Source organism: Lytechinus pictus, unplaced genomic scaffold (assembly GCF_037042905.1).
Source record: "Lytechinus pictus isolate F3 Inbred unplaced genomic scaffold, Lp3.0 scaffold_20, whole genome shotgun sequence".
Taxonomy (NCBI): domain Eukaryota; kingdom Metazoa; phylum Echinodermata; class Echinoidea; order Temnopleuroida; family Toxopneustidae; genus Lytechinus; species Lytechinus pictus.
In genome coordinates, this window is record NW_026974141.1 from 14,226,491 (window position 1) to 14,247,182 (window position 20,692).

The following is a 20,692-nucleotide window of genomic DNA, read 5'->3' on the forward strand; positions in this document are numbered from 1 at the left end:
AGCATACAGTTGTTTCATTGTAAACTAGTAGCAAACTAGAAGCGCAAAAGAAAACACAAACAGCTGATTAGGTTAAAGGGAAGGTAGAATTGTTTGGGTTTATAAACCGTCTGTTATCTTTACTACAGTATGGTGTGGAGCTAGTCAAATAATTATCCGGGGGGGGGGGGTTGTTTTCCAGTACGCCCCTGTTGTGTTTCTTGTAACCGGAGCTCCGGTCGAAACAGATTTGATGAGGAAAAGTTGAAAATGTTGATGACAAATGGGATGGAGTTTGTGTTAATCCTTCGCACACAATACTGGTAGTAAGGGAGGGAATGCACTAGGACATAGCTTGCATGTCAGGACAGCCACACTGAACACCATATTTGGGTGGTGTGCGTCATATGGCGTTTACCCCCGTTTGCCAGGCACGCTCTGAAGAGGGGAGAGGCAGGGGCGTGGAGAGAGGATGGCAGAGGGAGTGTATGAGGGATAGAGGAGAGGAGAGGAGGGGAGAGGGAGATGGAGAGGAGGGGGAGGGAGAGGAGAGGAGAGGGAGAGGTAGAGGAGAAGAGGGAAGAGAGAGAGAAAGATGGAGACAGGAGTGGTGGGAAGAGAGGGGAGAGGTGGAGGGAGAGAGAGATACATGTATTACAAAGAAAGAGAGGGGAGAGGTGTGAAAAGAATATTACAGAAGGAGGGGCGCGGAGATGAGGGAGGAGAGAGAGTAAGATAATGGGGAAGAGAGGGGAGAGATGGAGAGAGAGAGAGAGATATTACAAATAAAGAGACGGGAGAGGTGTGAAAACGAATATTACAGGAGGGGGGGGGGGATGAGGGAGGAGAGAGAGAAAGATAATGGGAGAAGAGAGGGAAAAGATGCGGAGGGGTTGCTTGGTGAATGGAGAATCGGATGATGAAATAGGACATGTATGAAATGGAGAAACAGAAGTGTAAGGAAAGAGAAAGGGAGATTGAGAGGGGGAACTTGGGGAGGGGAGAGGTCTGGAGGGGTAGGGTACTGAAAGAGGAGAGGGAGGGAAAGAGAGGGACAAGAGGAGGTTGGGGAGGGGGAGGAAGATTATTTTGATGAATGGAGGTTAGACCGAGTGTCAATCTGTGATTAGGAGAGGACAGTTTGCTGGGGATGGTGCCATCAACCATTATCAAGACGTATTCATGACATATAGGACTAATTTTATACCAGGAGATATGAAGGCATGTGCAAAATTACTGAGAAAGCGAGCAAGAGAGAGAGAGAGAGAGATTAAAAAGTAAATAAGGATAGTTTGCTGTGTAATACTGGTATAGTCATTTAAAAGTATAAAGTATGTAAGTATTTATATCATAGGGTTTTGAAACACCGCAATTGATATTTACACATTTTTTGGCAGATCAGAAAAAGTTGCATTTTAGAAATACGGCAATTGTGGCAACTGGCAACCTTATATTGTCTGATAACATTCTTTAGTAAAAGATGGATTCCATTTTCTGTAAAAACTCCCCAAATCAAGCTTTTTCTGAGCTTTTGTAAAGCTTGAGAAATGAGGTAGAAACACCCCAGTTTATATATAGTAGTGTTTATGATTGTAGAGTGTGCCATAGAGGTGTGCTAGAGAAAAAAGAAAAGAGCAAAGGGGAGGATGAGAGGAGGAGAAAGAAGAGGAAGCGGGGGACTAAGAGGAGGAAGAGGAGGAACAGGGTGTAAGAGAGAGACAGAGAGAGAGAGAGAAATGTACATAATTATAGTTTTATCTAAGTCAACTATATACTTCTAATAAATTCTGCATTTGTGATTTTTTTCAATTATGTGAATTGATAATTCAGTGCCAGGATGCAGGAGAACAATCTTCAGATGATGAGGTATATCTTTTAGCTAATAGTCATGTTATTAACATTTTTATTGTAAAAAACATTTAACAGTCAATTTTTAATTATGATATTCAATTAGTTTCATGATTTTCTAACAAGTTGAATCTATTTTCATAATCATATTGTATCAGTTTTGTGTTGAATCGTAAATTCAATCAAATATTCATCAAATCCTAATCATGATATACAAATAGTTTCATGATTTCCTTACAAGCTCAATCTATTTTCATAATCATATTATGATAGTATGTGTTTATGTACTTTTCAGTGTAAATTGTGTATTTTTTAGTCTAGTTATTCAACTCTTCTATTGAATTATTCATTTTAACATACACAATTCAACAATTTTTGTCACCTTAATAACAGATTGTAGATTTGAACAAAATAAAAAAATCCTATTACTAATAAAACTCATCTATACTTCATATAACATATTTTAATGTATACCTTTGAAGTGCAATATTATATTTAATTATTTTTTACTCTGCCTTTTGTTGTATCACTTCATAATATTTATTCTCTCAATATTAATGTATTCTAATATTAATTTTATTAAGGAATTATGAACTTGTTTACTTATAATCTTTGTTTATCAGTCTTCCACTGTTTTAACAAGGAAGTTTTTCAATTAACCAAAGTAAATGAATAAAAACCACAGAAATGTACATTTTTACTTTCAGATCTATAAAACTATCAAAGGTTAACAGTCTGGTTAACCACTGTTGTGGTATTTTTTTTAAAATCTGTCATGATTTTGTTTTTCTTGTTCCTTCATACAAACTATAATAATATCAGATTCCTGAAAATTTTGCTAAGTCACTCATTTGTCAAGGATAAAACCAATAAATACTTGGAAAATAATGTGTAAAGTACACTCCCCGAGTTTTAGAGCTTTGCCAATTAGATGTGAAGCGCTTATTCTCAATATATTCCAATAGATAATGGTTATTATAACTACTTGTAAGTATGATACCCAATTTACACTTTATGTTTAGAATGGTCTATAATTCAAGACTAGTGTTTCAGTGCAGCAGCCATTCAGGAAATCTTGTCAAAGATATAAGGCGGTGCTGCACCAGCCTGAGTTTGCTCAGTCTTGAGATTTTAGCCCGATCAGACCTCTCCGCTATCAATCTCGAGATTCAAGAAACTCCGTCTCCACCATCGCGAGAAGAGCGATTCATGCTGGAGCGAGGAATCGATGCATTATAGTGTGACGCCATGAATAAATAATCCCGAGTGCGTCTACACCTGCGAATTAGCAGGATAATTCGTAAAATAGCGCACTATTTTGCAAATAATCCCAAGTTGACTTGGGATTGCAATCTCGAGATTAATCCTTCGAACTAGCGCGATAATTGCGTCTCCATTACAAATAATCTTGAGATTGTTCAGATTGGGATAGTTTGCCGGATCAAAAATAGCGCACTGATTTTAAAACTCAGGCTGATGCAGACGGCACTATAGTCTCCCTTTAATTAAGTAATTGTTGACATACTTTGACCTATTATTTCATAGTGCTTGATCTTATGATGACAAAAGTCTGTGTTATATTACACGGTATCATTTAAACCACAGACTGTCAGTGTACTACTGTCTGTACCAAGCTAGTAATATAGACATGCTGAGCGTATCATTTCATTTCATTCATTTTCACAAAATTAAAATATCTACAAATCAATATACAAATAGTGGTGGGCCAAGTGAAAGCACATTAGGCTTGTTTGGATGGCCTTAAAGGGGAAGTTCACCCTGACAAAAAGTTTATTGTAAAAATAGCAAAAAAAATAATAAAAAATATTGCCGAAGGTTTGAGAAAATTCATCAAATAATTAAAAAGTTATTAGAATTTCAATTATTTGATTTGTGACGTCATATGCGAGCAGCATTCCTACATAGCGAATGGTAAAAAATCAATGAAATGTCATTTTCTCAGAAAATTGGAAATGGTTTTTACTGTATCTTTTGTATATCAATAGAAAAATCATTTCACACCCGATCATGAATAGAAAACAAAATTAAGTAATCAGGAACCATATAAAATTTGAAATTCATGCATTTTATATTACATAACACATGGGGCAGCTGCTCGTTTATGACGTCACAAATCCAAAACTTTGAACTCTAATAACTTTCTTATTCTTTAACGGATTTTCCTCAAACCTTCACCAATATTTTTTACTATTTTTCTGCTATTTTTACAACAAAGTTTTTTTCAGGGTGAACTTCCCCTTTAAATAACATTCATATAGATATATACCAGTTGTGGTAACGATCTCAAAATTAGTTTGAACAGAATCCAATAAAATTACCACCAAAGTGTTTGAATGTAGAAATAGAAAATATGTGCCAAATAGCTCAGGAAGAAAATGTACAATTGCTGAGAAATTAAGCAAATTAAGAACGGAATTCGATCATATGTCGGGTACTTTTCGAAGCAATATTAATACACTGTCCCACATATGTGTTTCTGTGTTAGTGATTATCAGAATTATTGATTTTGAGCTAATATTTCATGACTTTACGAAGATAAGTTTAATTTAATGTACCAGATCTGGATGTATGATAATATTTTGAAATTAACCTTAATTTGAAAGACTTTCTCATAAAATGTAATCATAAAAATACATATGGCATCATGAATATTTTTTTCATTTATTTTCATTTACTTATTTGCTCTCGTCCAATCAGATGTGAGAATTAGTAGTTGCTTATATTATTTCTCAGTGAAAGTCACTGATAAAACTTTTTTATGAATCCCCCCATGAACTGTCTCACTGCCATAAAGTCTTTAAGAATCTACATATTTATATTTGTGAAGTGCACAGGGTTAAAACCTTAGAAGCCTGTTTAATATTTTGTAATCACTAGAGAATATTAATTTTCAGTGAGTGATTTTTTTTAAAGATAAATTATGAATTATTTCATCATGCACATATTTTGTGAATAAACTCATACACTATTCATATAATAAATTAGAGCTAATACATTTACAAATTTCTTTCTTTTGATTACGTCCTATTTACAAAGAACGCGGCAAACGATCTTCATAAGTTTGCCAATATACTGGTGCTTAAACTGGAAAACATGCTTAAATGGGCCTATATTTCATAATGTATTTATGTATTAAAAATGACAAAGTGAGTGTATGATCTAATCTGATTAAGTCAAAATAAAACATTCACAAATATTATATCAATCAAGTAAAAAAATGAAATAAAAGTCAAAACACATTTTTAAGATGTCTTAATTGTTGCGTGGTCCATTTAAGTAGCATCCATCGGGTCTGGCTTTAACCATTTAATAAAAATGTTCATCACAATACACATTCTAAATGTACATATCTGTCATCACATGAGTTTTAGACTGTGATCAGGCAATGAGGAAGCAATGATATGACACATACCATTCTATAATACCACTAAACCGCAGTAATGTCATCCTGTCAAGTGCTAAGTCATTTGAGTTCCCCAAAATAACCTGTACATTCATCCAATTTGTTGTCATAATGTAAACAAATCAGTTTGACCTTGACAAGTGTATTGTTGTTGTAGTTAAAGGGGAAATCCACCCCAACAAAAAGTTGATTTGAATAAAGGGAGAAAATCCAACAAGCATAAAGGGGAAATCCACCCCAACAAAAAGTTGATTTGAATAAAGGGAGAAAATCCAACAAGCATAAAGGGGAAATCCACCCCAACAAAAAGTTGATTTGAATAAAGGGAGAAAATCCAACAAGCATAAAGGGGAAATCCACCCCAACAAAAAGTTGATTTGAATAAAGGGAGAAAATCGAACAAGCATTGTAATATTGAAAATACAGGGTTTTAAATCGGATTTTAAATAAGAACATTATGGTTTTTTTAGTTTCGCTTAATTTAACAAAACGGTCATGTGCACAACCTGGTCGGTATGCAAATGAGGGAACTGATGACATCACTCACTATTTCTTATGTATTTCACTAAAGAAAATATGAAATATTTCGATTCTCTCCTTACCATGTAAAACAAAGTTTTATTTCTCCTTGAACATGTGGAATAAACATTGTTCAAACTTTTTGTAGTTTAATCAAGTTGCCCACTGTTGTCAGATCTGTAAAATTTGAAATATGTTTAGAATTCATAAAATAAAAAACACTGACTCTCTCATTTGCATATCACTGAGTTGTGAATATAACTCTTTTGTGAAAATTTTTTCTTATTTTCTATCCGATTTCGATGAAATTTTTTTTGCGTTATGCTGGTTTGTCTTTTTTTCGATTGATTTAAATCAACATTTTTCTTGGATGGACATGACCTTTAATCATAATTTTGTCTTCGAGCAGCATACTTTGTTAAATAGTTCCTTAAAGGACAAGTCCACCCCATAAAAAAATTGATGTGAATAAAAAGAGAAAAATCCAACAAGTATAACACTGAAAATTTCATCAAAATCGGATGTAAAATAAGAAAGTTATGACATTTTAAAGTTTCTCGTAATTTCACAAAACAGTTATATGCACATCCTGGTTGGTATGCAAATGAGGAGACTGATGACGTCACCCACTCACTATTTCTTTTGTATTTTATTATATGAAATATGAAATATTCTAATTTTCTCCTCAATGTCAAGTGAAACGGTGATCAATTCCTCCCTGAACATGTGGAATTAGCATTGTCACTTACTATATGATTCAGTCAAGTCGGTCCCTATGGTCAAATCTCAAAAAAATGAAATATTGTATAATTCAAACAATAAAAAGCAAAAGAAATAGTGAGTGATGGACATCATCGACCGACTCATTTGCATGTCACAGAGTTGTGCATATCACTGTTTTGTGAAAAATAAGCGAAACTTTAAAATGCCATAACTTTCTTATTTTACATTCGATTTTGATGAAATTTTCAGTGTGATGCTAGTTTGATTTTTCTCTATTTATTCAAATCAATATTTTACTGGGGTGGACTTGACCTTTAAATTCCCTTTCACAAGATCATTTCTCATACAGGGAATCCTCACTTACAATTGTATACTTCTTTAAAACATATCACTTCATTTAGATTTACAAATAATAAGTGTGTTTCAACTTTTTCTGATTGGAATAATTGAGTTGTGCATTGTGGACTCGGACAAGAATAGAATGTTTACTCTGAAATGAAAGAATTTATGTCTGTATTTATTCAGAGTGGTAGACTTATTCACATTTGAATAGCAAGCTGTCAGACATGTGATTGTGATGTTGGGCAAAGTGCGATGGTATTCAGCATTTGTACTTATGAACGTATTCACAAATCCATTGTCAGTTTAAATTGGAATTTACACTGGGGCATTACAAGAAATTTGGATTCATTTGTTAGCTGTATAATTGATTGCAGATTTTTATTGATCACTTGTCTTTATCTTGCAACAGGAAAATGTGCAAATTGATTGTTACCTCGATTTATCATTCTCTAAGGTTGACAAGTGAAAGAGTTATTTTTTCAAATTAAAAAAAAAATTATTTGATAAAGCTTGTCTTGAAAATATTCTGCAAAATTAAATTCATATGAAATTGTGAATTTTTTCTTTCTAATCCTGAAAATTTACCCTTTAATCCTTTCCTTAAAAGCAATGTATTACCTGAAACTCAAATCCAGGCTTCTTTATCGTTATTGTTATAATTCAAATAATGTGTGTGTATGTCTCATACCCAAGTATATCTTGTTTGGACTCAGTATAATATCAAGTTTTCCTTTTTTTCTGTAGGTTATCTTTGTTTCCTATTTTAATCAACACTATCATATCTTATACATGTACTTGCACTTAGGTGCTACACTCATCACTTTTATCTCTTTATGCATGCTCTAAACATTATGAATCACTTGAAATTAATGTATGTGGTTGCAAATTTGAAGGAAATAAGAAATTTAATAGAATTTTATTGTTAGAGGTCAGCATATACCAGATAGAATTTCTAGTTTTCCCCTGAACTTTCTTGAAGTCACTTCCTGCCCTCCCTTCAATTTCAAACTAATCACCTAAACTCCATTTTCATGCAAAATTGATTTTGTCTTTGTATTTCAGAAATATTCTATATTTCCTGAATCAATACAAAAAAATATTTTTTAATCAATTTCTTGTGCTCAGATTTGTGAACTTTTATAAATAATAATTATGTCCTTATTTGTTCAAAGTATCTTCTATTAAAACCCGAAACTTGTATATTTTCTACTTTAAAAGAGTGAGTTTCATATATTTCACCATTGTGAGAATTGTAGACAAATGTGCATTTACGATTTAATTGACACATTTAATTTAGATAAACGTGTAGATTTCTGATAAAAGTGTCCTGCAGATAGAGTCAGTCAATTTGATATATTCTTGAGCAGATGTTTGCTCAATTTTTCTTATTTTGACATAACAAATTATTACTAAAATATTTTTGTATCATTAATTGGTTGCACTTCTGTTGTTACAATTTATAAATTATATTGAAATAACTTAATAAGATTATGCTTCGGTCACAAGTACCCTTACAAACACCGATGAACAATTTTATATACCATTTATTGCTATGTATAATAATTGTTTGTATGGCGATCGTAAAGGTATTTGTGACCATAGCATTAATTTTTACTGTGTGAATGTGCATAGAGAAGCGCCTTGAGCACCTAACTGGGTGTATGTGAGCACAATATAATACCCTATATTACTATCATGATTATGTAGTGGACATTTGATTGATGAGTGCTGAGAGCAAGTTTTGAGATCTACACAATGACTTGAATGATTTGAATAGGGGAAAGAAGTTTTGTGGGGGGGGGGTGGTTACATGAATAGTTACAATTAATATTTAACATTGATTGTAACTTTTGTACAAGGTTTTCTATAGACTTACTTGTTGTGCAGAATTATAAGATTGATTGTATTGTTAATACAGGCCCATGTTTTTATATATTTAAGGAGTTGTGATAAAATCCTTTTCTGGAGTTATCAGATCATTCTCACAATGGGAATTGGACTGTAATAATATTTTTGTGTAATAGCAATCTGGGTGTGAAGTGTATTTCATTTTAACTTTTTTTTAATTTAAGCATTCTTTATGGAGAGAAAGGAAATTGTTTGGAAAGAGAAATAGCCAGAAGCAACGTAATGAAAAAATGCTAACACCATTATAAAAAAGAAATCTATAATTCTTGTTAATACCTCAGTAACATTTGCTCTACGGCGGCCGTACGGCGAGTTGAAAACGGCCATTTTAACATTTTTGTACTAGCTAAATATAGGTGGTTTGAATAAAAATGAATAGAAGACTCGCCATACAGGCACCATAGAGCAAGTGTGACCGAGGTATAACTGTTATTGTAAAATGGTTATGTTTTCACACATGGTGTTTACTCACAATGTGGAGGTATCCCTAGTATGAAATTTTCTCCACTTTATTACATTGGAGCATTTTAACAGTGTGAATAGCATCTCCACACTGTTAGCACACCTTGAACACAGTGTGAATACAATGCAAACACACTGTATGACACTGTAATCTTTCCAGCAAAGTTAGAGTGTTCTACACCCAATTCAACACTACCCTGTAAAAATTAGGGTGGTAAAACCAACACCACTTGATGTCCCTAGAGGACCACACCGTGAGGTGATTAAATTACACACTAGAGTTTGAACATAACACCAAAGTAAACAAGCAAAGGTGTTGTAATAGCACCAATGGGTGTTGAACAAATACTGTAAAGTGACTGGTGTGATCTTCTATGTACAGTGGTTAACACCACAGCTGTTGCTGTAGTGTTGTCAATCATTGATCATATTTTTTTTTCTTTTTTTCATTTGTTTCAGAATGGAAATGGTAGCAGTGTAGATCCAGAAGAATCAAGTGCAAGGAGGTAGGTATTATGAGTACACTGATAAATGTTTGGTGTTTATATGCAACACCAGGGTTCCCATGACACAAAGGTTAGGGATTAATCTTAACCTTGACTTTCACAATTGATTGTACATTGCAGTCTCTAGTCAATGCAATAAATCGTAGAAAAATGATGATAATAATGATAGCTGGATTTATAAGGTGCTTTTTGCCTGAGGATACAAAGCGCTGCTATTAATACCCCGGCTTTAGATCGAGCTACCATCACCGGCGCTCAATGCATGCAAGGAATTACTCCTGCCGGGTACCGGGATTTGTGATCATTGTGTGACGAACCCATGGTCGGTGTTACATTGACACTCATGGCTTTCACCCTTTATTTTAAATTCGTTTAGGGGGTTATTTAGTTCCCTGATTCTTGTTGAATTAAACTTGAAAAACCAAAAACAAGAAAACAGAATATTCTTACACCTTGCATCTTAACTTTGGAATTAAGTAATACATTGGGTTGCATTGCAGGAAAGATTTTTTACCCAAAAATATGCTCTTCCCCTTCCTTTTTTTTTGGTTTCACCTGCATAGCAGAGTAAGGCAATAGGCACCAAACCTCTCACACATGCATCCACCCACCCCTCCCACCTGTCTACCTACAGATGCATTCACCAAAACACCCACCCATGCATCCACCAACCAACCCACCCATGCATCCACCCGCCCACCCACTCATGCACCCACCATCCCACCCACCCATGCATCCACCAACCAACCAACCCACCCCATGCACCCACCAACCAACCCACCCATGCATCCACCAACCAACCCACCCATGCATCCACCAACCAACCCACCCCATGCACCCACCAACCAACCCACCCCATGCATCCACCAACCAACCCACCCATGCATCCACCAACCAACCCACCCATGCACCCACCAACCAACCCACCCATGCATCCACCAACCAACCCACCCATGCATCCACCAACCAACCCACCCATGCACCCACCAACCAACCCACCCATGCACCCACCAACCAACCCACCCCATGCATCCACCAACCAACCCACCCATGCATCCACCAACCAACCCACCCCATGCATCCACCAACCAACCCACCCATGCACCCACCAACCAACCCACCCATGCACCCACCAACCAACCCACTCATGCACTAACCAACCAACCCACCCATGCACTCACCCATGCATCCACCCACCCACTCATCCATACATTAATCCATCCATCCATGGATGCAGTAATTTACCTGTTTTTATTCTTTCTCTCTAGGTTGTGGCTAGTGGAGAATGTAACAGTCTCAAATGGAAAAAAAAGTTTAATTTGTGGAAAAACTCAGAAATTTCCATTTGACTTAACATTGTACTTTTCTCATTCATTTTCATTCATCTCGTACCGCTGTAATTTTGATATTTTACATCATTTTTGAAATTTATTGTATTGTTTTTTTTCTGTTTCATTTTGTAGAACAGGGAGGATAGAAGCTGATGATAATGAAGAAGACGAAAGATCAGCAGAAGAAGTCCAAAGAGTAAGTAGTATTGATTGGCAAATCAATGAAGGATTTATGCCGGCGAAAATTATTAGGGTTGTTGGAAAAATATCAAATTTTTATTTTTTAACTACAAATCATATGGCACTCTTAAACTTCCATTTTTAAACAACATTGTTGATTTGAAGTATTGCCATAAAAGGTAACTTGAGAATTTCCCCTTCCATAATAGATTTTGATGGCCATTTCCATATTTCCATTTGACCTTGAGAGAACACTCCAAAACAAGTTCCAAATTGCACATTAATTCTAAAAAAGGGTCAATGTTGAATAAAAAGATGGAGAATATTAATTTTGGAGATACAGAATACCATTTTCTGCTCTTCTAATGGCTGGCAGTTGTGTGAAATTAAAGATTGAAGAGAGAGGGAGAGGGGTCATTAATTTTTTATCATAGACATTCATAAATAAATGAACATTGTGAATTACTTTTCCTAATTTTTCCCTTTTGACTCTACCATTAATAATTTACTGTGCTATTTGTCCATTTGTGACCTAAATGAATGGAAAATACAGTGTCCTTTTTATTTGTTTGTTGTTGGTATGCATGAAGTTTCTATCTTTTTATCCTGTATGAATCTGTGAAATTTTTCTTGTCTTATCTGTATATCTAACATTTATTTTTTATTTCTCTCGATCTAGATTTGAATTTAGAAGGTTTGAAATTAAATCGTTTGTGATTTGAAATAAATCCAGATTGGCTGTGGCCTGAAGTGACAAGTCAAATTTTAGATTAGATTTTAAATTAATCATAAAGATTTAATCTCCTGGAATCGTGTTTAAACCAAAGAAGTGTGCCTCTATGAAATGCTGCTCAATTTCCATATTCTCTGTATAAATGTTATCAACATCAATATCTTGTGTTATCTTATATAGCGCCCTCGCGGTCGACGGACATAAGGATTGTACATTCTCTTCATATCTTATTTCCATATTGGGTATCTATAAGAAAAATTTGTTTTTGATTCTGCTGTGAATTTACTAACAAATTGGTTTGGATTCAGCAAACATATTTGGCCTGTTATACATTGTATATCATATTAGCCTGAATACATATTTCCTGTTTCATTGTATGTCCAACACTGACTGAAAATGGCTAACATCAAACATTATTCTCAAAAGATCATAGTATATGGCAAATCAGAATTTCAATGTTTTAATTTTTTATCCCTCATAAGTAAACATATTCCCAAAAGACCCCATCCCCATGTTATGATGTGTGATACCAAATAAATACCAGCTTTATGCTCTTTTATTTATTTATCTAGTTTTATTTGCAACAGGTTTATATGCTATAAGATATACCTGAGCTCCAACCATGTAAAAAAAATATTGATGTTATTGCAATTAAAGCTTAACTCTATTTTGCAAAATATCTATATTTTTCAGAATTATGAAAGTGGAATATTAATAGTCACCCTTAACCCTTTCTAAGAGATTTTTTTTATCACTATTGTAATTTTAGTGATCAGATTGCTGAGTGTATGGTTTGATGTGATAAATTTGACATTTTCAAGAATGCAATGTTTGTAGTAGTTTTGAATACATTTATCAACATTTGAATGTTAAAAGTTTAAGTTATACATGGTAGATTTTTTTTTAAGAGAAAGAGAGAGAATGAAAATAATTTCTTGATAAATATGAAGTAATTTTGTTGAACGTATGGCAAAATTTAAACCACTTAAAAATATATATTTCTGTCGAAATGTCATCTGGGTTTTGTTATGTAACCAAATAAACATAAAAATATGAACTTCGGTATAACTCTGGCTATTCTTTTTCCTGTTCAATTTAAATTCAGGAATTTATATTTAAACATTTTGTAATCATGTGAGATCGTGATCATGTCCTTTCACAGAAATTTCCTCTCCTTTTTTCATGAAATAATAATGGGGGCACATATTTTTGTAATCACTTCCCGGGGTGAGGCACTGTCATTAGAAGGTGGACATGAGCATGAAAAAAAAATAGACCCTAAACAATTAATTATCCTTTGATCTCAGAATAGGCTTAATGAATATACATATTTTCCCCCAACATAAATATAGGCTAATAATTTTTATTTTTCATGAACTGGTAAATACTTTTTTTACACATCTATGGTTAAAAAGTATACCTGATATCTGATTTTGCAATTTGGATACCCATTTCCAGTGCATTTTTTCAATTTCTAGTACTAATTTTCATTACTTAGTACTGAAAATGGGCAGAATACTGGTAGTTTCATGCAAAATACTGATTTCTAAAGTTTCAGTTTTATGCCTTGTCCTATGGTATTTCTTCAAAAATACTGATTTTCAGCTTTTAAAATACTGAAATGTTCGTTCAGGTTGGCTGCTCTTCATTTCACTGTATTGTGAAAAATTACCCCCTTTTATGTCCTTTTGTAAATAAGCATGGTATTTACCTTTTACATGGCAGTGAAACGGATGACGGTGAATAGCCATTAAACTTGAAATAATTGTTTGAAGTGTCCATGAAATCATGAATCACCTGGTCATTTAATTTTTCCCTACAATTTTGTTTCCCTCCATGCATGGCTTCCCTTACTGTTTTCTGCATGTTGTATGACCTGTACCCATCTCCCGTGACCTTTGACCCCACCGATGTGATGATGTCATCAGATGTTAAATCGAGAGAAGAGATCTAACAAGAGGTTACAACGGAAGCTTGAACAGTCGCAGGAAAGGGTTCTTATTCTAGAGCAAGAAGTCCAGATACTAACACAAGTAAAACAAAAATGTTCATTTTAAATTTTATTTCCCCAAGTTATTATCTTTACTTATGCCATGTGTTTGTTAGTCTAGTTCAAGACCCCTTTACCAAATTCCTTATTCACTGACTTCACACCAAAGGCTGAGTGAGCATGTGACCCCTTAAGCTGCACTTGTGTGTAGGTTTTCAGGGCTGTGCTTTCATTTAGCTTTAATATGGATTGTCGGAGAAAGTTACTAATAGGATCTATGCTCAGCTGAAGGCATAATTAGTCTGCAAATAAAGAATTCATAAAAGGGGGTCTGGAAGTACACTTCATAAGGCAAGGCCCTGGACTTTCATTGCTGCATTATACAGGGGTGTGAGAGTTCAGATTTTTATCTGATTTCAGATTTTTTTTCTTTTTTTTTCCAGCTTAATTTCAGCTTATTTTTGGCCTTCCTCTGTACAAAAAGTATGGGAGCTCTTTTTATTTCAGAATTTTTCAACACTCTTCAGCTTTTTTTCAGATCTATTTATTTGTGACCACTCACACCCCTGATTATAGAACTATCTGTGAGCATGAATAGGCAAAATAGATGAACAACTATTTTTAAATGCTCTCTTATATATTATATGTATATTGTCCTTGCAGTGTTGTCATGTTGTAATCTTCATTCAATATCGCTTTTACATTATTTGAATGCAGTATTTATTGGTTATTATGGAAAAAAGAACTGCATGTCTGTTTTTTCTGACTTTGTGTGGATCTTATTTTCAGACCATTGGTGATTAAAATTTTGATAAATGTGCATGCAAGTAAACATATTTTGGAAACCTTAAGAAATTTGAGAAGCATGCCTGTTATTGAATGTGTATTCATCCATGCATGTTTATTATCTATTTTGAATGTATGTGTACACAAATTGAAGGATTTTAATAAAAGTTATTGCATTTCCTTGATTACACTTCTATGTTGCTAAGCTAAGTAGGCCTATGCTTGAGATATGTGTATATTTTATATGTAACAGTAAGAAAAACTTAGAAAAGTCTGTCAGAAGTGGATCAAGGAACAATGGGGGAGGGGGCACGTCAAAAAATACTAGGAAAAAAGGGTTATCACCACTCTAGGAGACTATTCTCACAAAAATTTACAACCCCCCCTCCAAAAAAAAATGGCTTACCAAAAATAGGTGTGCGGGGTGGGTGGGGGGTGCTGAGTAGAATTTGGCCCCTTTTTGGTGTCTCATGGCTGGGGGAAGGGGGGCTTAGTGGGATTTGCTCTCCTTTAAAGACTTCCTGTTTTCCTTGTTTACATTTTTTCATGCAACATTGGCCTCAGAGCATATGTTTTTATGCAGTGGGACATTGAAGTGACTTTTATATCCTACTAATAACATTTTCTTCATTTTTTCCCATAGGATTTGGAAGCTGCGGAGGATGAGTTGGACCAGGTAAAGGACGAGAATCGAGCATTACTAAAAGCATTGGCCAAGTTAGGCAGTTAGGCCATGGTATATATGTATAGCCCCCTCTACTGTTAGGACAGAGAATAACTGATAGCAACTCACAGTGGCAGTCAGACCACAGCGGGAAAGAAACAGACGCAACTGTGCAACATGGATGAAGATCATGAAACCTCAAGAGTCAACAACAGCACATGTATTTATTTTATATTGTCACATCCAGTTAGGGATGGTACTTTTGGCATATCAGAAGGAATTTAATTCCTTAACCCAGCAAAAACTGATGTTATCAGGTTTCCTTAAAAAAACTACACCAGTCCCTTACACCGGTGTTGAATTCACATTGTTAGTCCAACCTTTTGCTGTTTCAACACTCTGTAGGTGTTATGTCGAGACTGTGGTGTTAATTGATGGATATAGATGACCACACCAGTCAGTTTACACCGTAGTTGAATTCAGTGTTAGTTCAACATCAAACATGTTATTTTAACACCTTTGTTTATCCAGCACTCTTTGGTGTTATGTACAAACTCTATGGTTTAATTTAAAACCTTAGGGCTTGGTCCTGTCGGTAAACCAACTGGTGTCAGTTTTAACACCTAATGATATTATTACGGTTTCATGACATTTGCTTCGGCTACAATAGTTCTGATGGAAAATCTGTTAAGCCAAACATAAAACCTAAACTTTAAAACTAAATAAACCCTAATCAATGTATTTACATTATTCTGAACAAAAAACTATATTACAATCCTAACTCTAAACCTATACCCTCTGAGATATTAAGACCGGAGCAAATGTCGCAGGAGCAAATGTCGTGCCACCATTATTAAACTCCCTTTTTTAACACTCTTTGGTGTTGTGCTCAAACACTCAAATGTCATTTTAACATCACAGTTTTTGCCATGAACCATAAAACCATTAATTTAATATTTTGAATCATGATCTATGGTCCTTTATCACAAGCCTAGGTGATTGATCACATATATGATTTCTGCAATTGATTGTACATTATTGTCAATGCAATCAATTATAAAAATTGATTCTGTTATCAATTGCTATCATTTGTGTGACAGGGTCCTGATCTTATGTAGATATGAAGTTTGTCTGTTAAGACCAGGGGGATGTTTTACAAAGATATAAGTATGACTTAGAGTCACACTTAAATGCCATGTTGTGTGTGCTATGAAAGACATTACCTCATTGGTCCAATTAGGCCAAGAGGACGCATACTACTGTGTATTAATCCATAAGATCACGTGTTGGATATCATGTACGCATCAGCATTTAAGTACAACTGTAAGTCATACTTAAATCTTTGTGAAACCACCCCCAGAATGGATATTTACAATTTTGGCAGATTCTTATATGAAGCCTGTAACTTTCAGATATAAGTCACATATATCTTACAACGCATTTAAGTGACTCAAATCAATTTTAATTATGGCAAGCCAACAGCACCATATTTTTTTATAGAAAACATACATCCAAGTAGAGCTTTTTTGTGAGCAATTGCATGTGTTGTGAATGTTGGATGGATTTAGCCAATCAGCTCGCTGTATCTTGTGATTCAAATCAATTTTAACTATGGAAAGCCAGCTGCACCATAATCTTTCATCTAGGACACATGTATCCAAGGTTTTGTGAGAGATTGCATGGAGTATGCATGTTGGATGGACTTAGCCAGTCGGCCTTCAGTTCTCTATCATGTGATTTAAATCAGTTTTAAGTATGGAAAGCCATCTGCACCATAATTTTTCATCTAGGACACGTGCATTCAAGCACAGTTTTGTGAGAGATCGCGTGTGTTATGCATGTCGGATGGACTTAGCCAATTAACCTTCTCTATCATGTGATTTAAATCAGATTCATTTATCGAAAGCCATCTACACCATAGTTTTTCATCTAGGACACGTGCATGGAAGCACAGTTTTGTGAGAGATTGCATGGGTTTTGCATGGAGGATGGATCTAGCCAATCAGCTTTCTTTATCTCCTGCCGAGAGGAAGAGTACATACTCCTGGTAGATGATGAATTATAACCCAACAAATGGCTTTCCATAGTGGAATTGAAATGAATAAAGCTTGCTTGGCTTTCCATAATACATGTTGGTTTGGCCTAAATTCAAATTAAGTTAAACTCTCACGGGGCCTTATAAGTAACTTGTAACCAGTTGCAAATCTCTTGATGTGTGCGAAACAATCGTATGTCTTGCAATTAGTTGCAAGTTTGCATTCGATTTGCAAGCTGTGAGATTTTTGGGGATGTGCAAGAACCCTTAATGCAACAAGCAGGTGAATTCCCACGGAGTCTGCAAACAGGACCCTTGCCTCTCACTGTTATTTATTGATAAAAGTCATAATCAGTATCACAAAATGAGAAAAGGAGGGAGCGATCGTAGGAAAGGAATTAGTTTGCTACCAGTTATTCTCCTTCTTGGCTTTATAAATACATGTAAATACTACTTGTTTGATAATAGTACTAAATATGAATACATATTGTTGCCAAAAAGAGATTAAATAATGTGTAAAATATTGAATTCAGGATTTGGACTCAGGCAGCATACTTTTTCATCTATTTTCGTATTTATTGGTGATGCCATGTAATCCTAAAGCAGTGAATGATGTCATGGCAATAACCATAACAATAAGTTTTATTGAATAAAGATCTCTTTAGCATTCTCCATCTTCACTTCTTAGGTGCTCAATAAAAAAAAAACCGACAGTATTTATAAAGAAGCTTCCAAATTCATAAGATATCCATATGCTTAGGATGAAAAATTACTAAATTTTAGCAATTGAGCAAAAATGTTATGAAACCTCTCTACACATGATGAGATTATCCATGTCTTTGCCTGTTTGAGAGTATCTTTAATTACAGTGAAAACAAGATTTTTTGTTTTTGTTTTATGTTTCTTGCTCATGCTCAACATTTGGCCGTCAAGGTCACATGTTTGACCCTTGAGCGCAGATATCCCTGATATAACATATTCTACTTGATTATTTTTGGGAGTCTGGAAAAGGTACATTGCCAGCCGTTCTATGATACGAAACAATGCTTAAGCTATGTTAGGAGTATGCAGTACTTGGAAACATTGCTTTTAGTGCTATAAAAATGTTTCACATTATGACTAATATTGTTACATACATTTCTAAAGAAGAAAACTGTTTGAAAAATAACATTGATAATGTGATCAAGTATGGCAAGTTTATTTATTAAAAAAAAGAGAAAATGGGTCACATTGGTAGATCCTTGCAGCAAACAGAACTGGGGAAGTTTCTTGAAGCTGCCTCTTAAGTCAAATGACTTGACTTACGGACGACTGGTGACCCTATCTTTAGAGCTAAGTCGATGCTAGTGAAAATTTAGGAGATATCTTTTTTGAAAGAATGGGTCCCCAGTCTTGTATAATGTAAAGTGGATCTAATGTTTAAAGGATGAATGGATCTTCCTAGATTAAGTTTGTGATCATATGGCATTTTGTTTTGGAGGGTCTCACAATTGAGCATTTATAGATGAAAAATATTTTAAAAATTGGTTAGGCTGTGAGTAACCTAGAGAACACATGTATATCCAGTGAGTGAGAGAATTTCCGAGAAAAACCATATAAAGTCCACAGACATCTGGCAAAATACATTGTTCTATTGCGGTCTGAATTTTGCAAAGTTCTGCGAAATGCCATATAGGTAAAGAGAGATGTTACTAACAACTTATGCCTAGTTTGGTCGGCAAACAGAGTTGTATTGGCTACCAATTGAGTATAGGATCGAATTCAAAATCCTCCTTACTTTCAAGGCTGTGCATGGTTTAGCTCCAGGATACGTGACCTCCCTTCTAGAACAACGCCGTGTACGTCCTGGCTTGCGCTCATCTGGTACTGGTATCACTCTTCATGTACCCATCACACACCTAAGGGGATTTGGAGACCGTACCTTTTCTTCTTTTGCTCCACGCCTTTGGAACTCCCTCCCTTCTTCACTTCGTGAAATTGACAGCATAGAACTCTTTAAACCGTCTCTCAAAACTCACTTATTTCGGCAGATGTGTAGTGATTATTTGGATGAGCCTGCACCTATGAATGTATGTAACAGATATATGGTGCAATATAAATGCTGTGGATCATCATCATCATCAAACACAATGTTGCATACCCATTTTCATGATAAAATGAAGAGTATAATCCTTGATCAGAGACCGTCTTTTTTGGGGTGTTCTCAGAACGTTCTCTGCCACTTTTTTAATACACAGTACTATACTTACCTATACCATCTCATTATATTGCTATTCGTTACCCCCAATTCAAATAGCCACAGGACTTGTAACAAATAGATGATGAACAGCATTTGTATAGTTCCAGTTATATCTTCAAAGCTTATTAATATGTTATATTAGTATTACCAACTGGTAGAGCAGGGGGCCATTTGTTAAAGCTGTTTGTAAGTTAAGAGTGACTTTTGAGAACAACTGGTGATCTCTTCTTCTGGTAAATGATATTCACCATTAAATGTTCATTGGTGATTATTTAGCGCGTAAGAAAGGTTCACCAGTCGTTCTTAAAGTCGCTCTTAATTTACAAACAACTTTATGAAGCACCCACCCGATCTTTTATTTATATAAAAAGAAAATGATAACCAAAATGAGAGGATAGACGGTCGTAGATTCATGCCCACTGGTTGTAGTCTTGCCACATCAGTCACATCACTTATCGTTTTGCACAAAAGCAAAGATAAAGCTGTAGTCTCCTAGATTATAGGTTTCCGTGGTTAAAGTGGTGAATAAGACATAATCGTTATAATTGATATTATAATTATTGTTGTTATTATTAATGATAATGATCATGTAGAGGTGCTGTGGCTCAGTGGATAAGTCTCCAAACTTTGAACCACAAGGTCCAGGGTTCAAATCCCACCACAGCACTTGCGTCCTGTGGCAAGGCGTTTATCTACATTTGCCACTCTTCACCCAGGTGTAGTAAATGGGTACCTGGTAGGAAGGAATTCCTTGAATGCTCGTGCGCCCGATCAGGGTAGCCGTGCTAAAGCCGTGGTAATGAGTATGCAGAAACATTTATATTAAGCTCTATATAAATGTTGCATATTATTATTATCATCTTTTACAAAGTTGATTGCTCCCTCTCTCTCATTGGATATTACTGTGGTTTAACTGCCTATTTAGCTCAGTCGCTGGCTTAGTTTAGACGGATCTAAGAATAGCTCATGTTTGGAAGTAAGTTTCCTTTTCTGTGTGACTAGATATATATTTAGATTTTATTA

General features: G+C 34.9%; 1 long non-coding RNA gene across 1 annotated transcript; it reads left to right on the forward strand.

The window, feature by feature from the left end:
- The first annotated feature begins 1,797 nt into the window (after positions 1–1,797).
- On the forward strand, positions 1,798–20,034 carry LOC129282430 (uncharacterized). The gene is made up of 5 exons (XR_008586600.2): positions 1,798–1,845; positions 9,665–9,711; positions 11,175–11,238; positions 13,884–13,988; positions 15,375–20,034. It is a non-coding gene; the product is annotated as an uncharacterized LOC129282430 (long non-coding RNA).
- Positions 20,035–20,692: the final 658 nt, after the last annotated feature.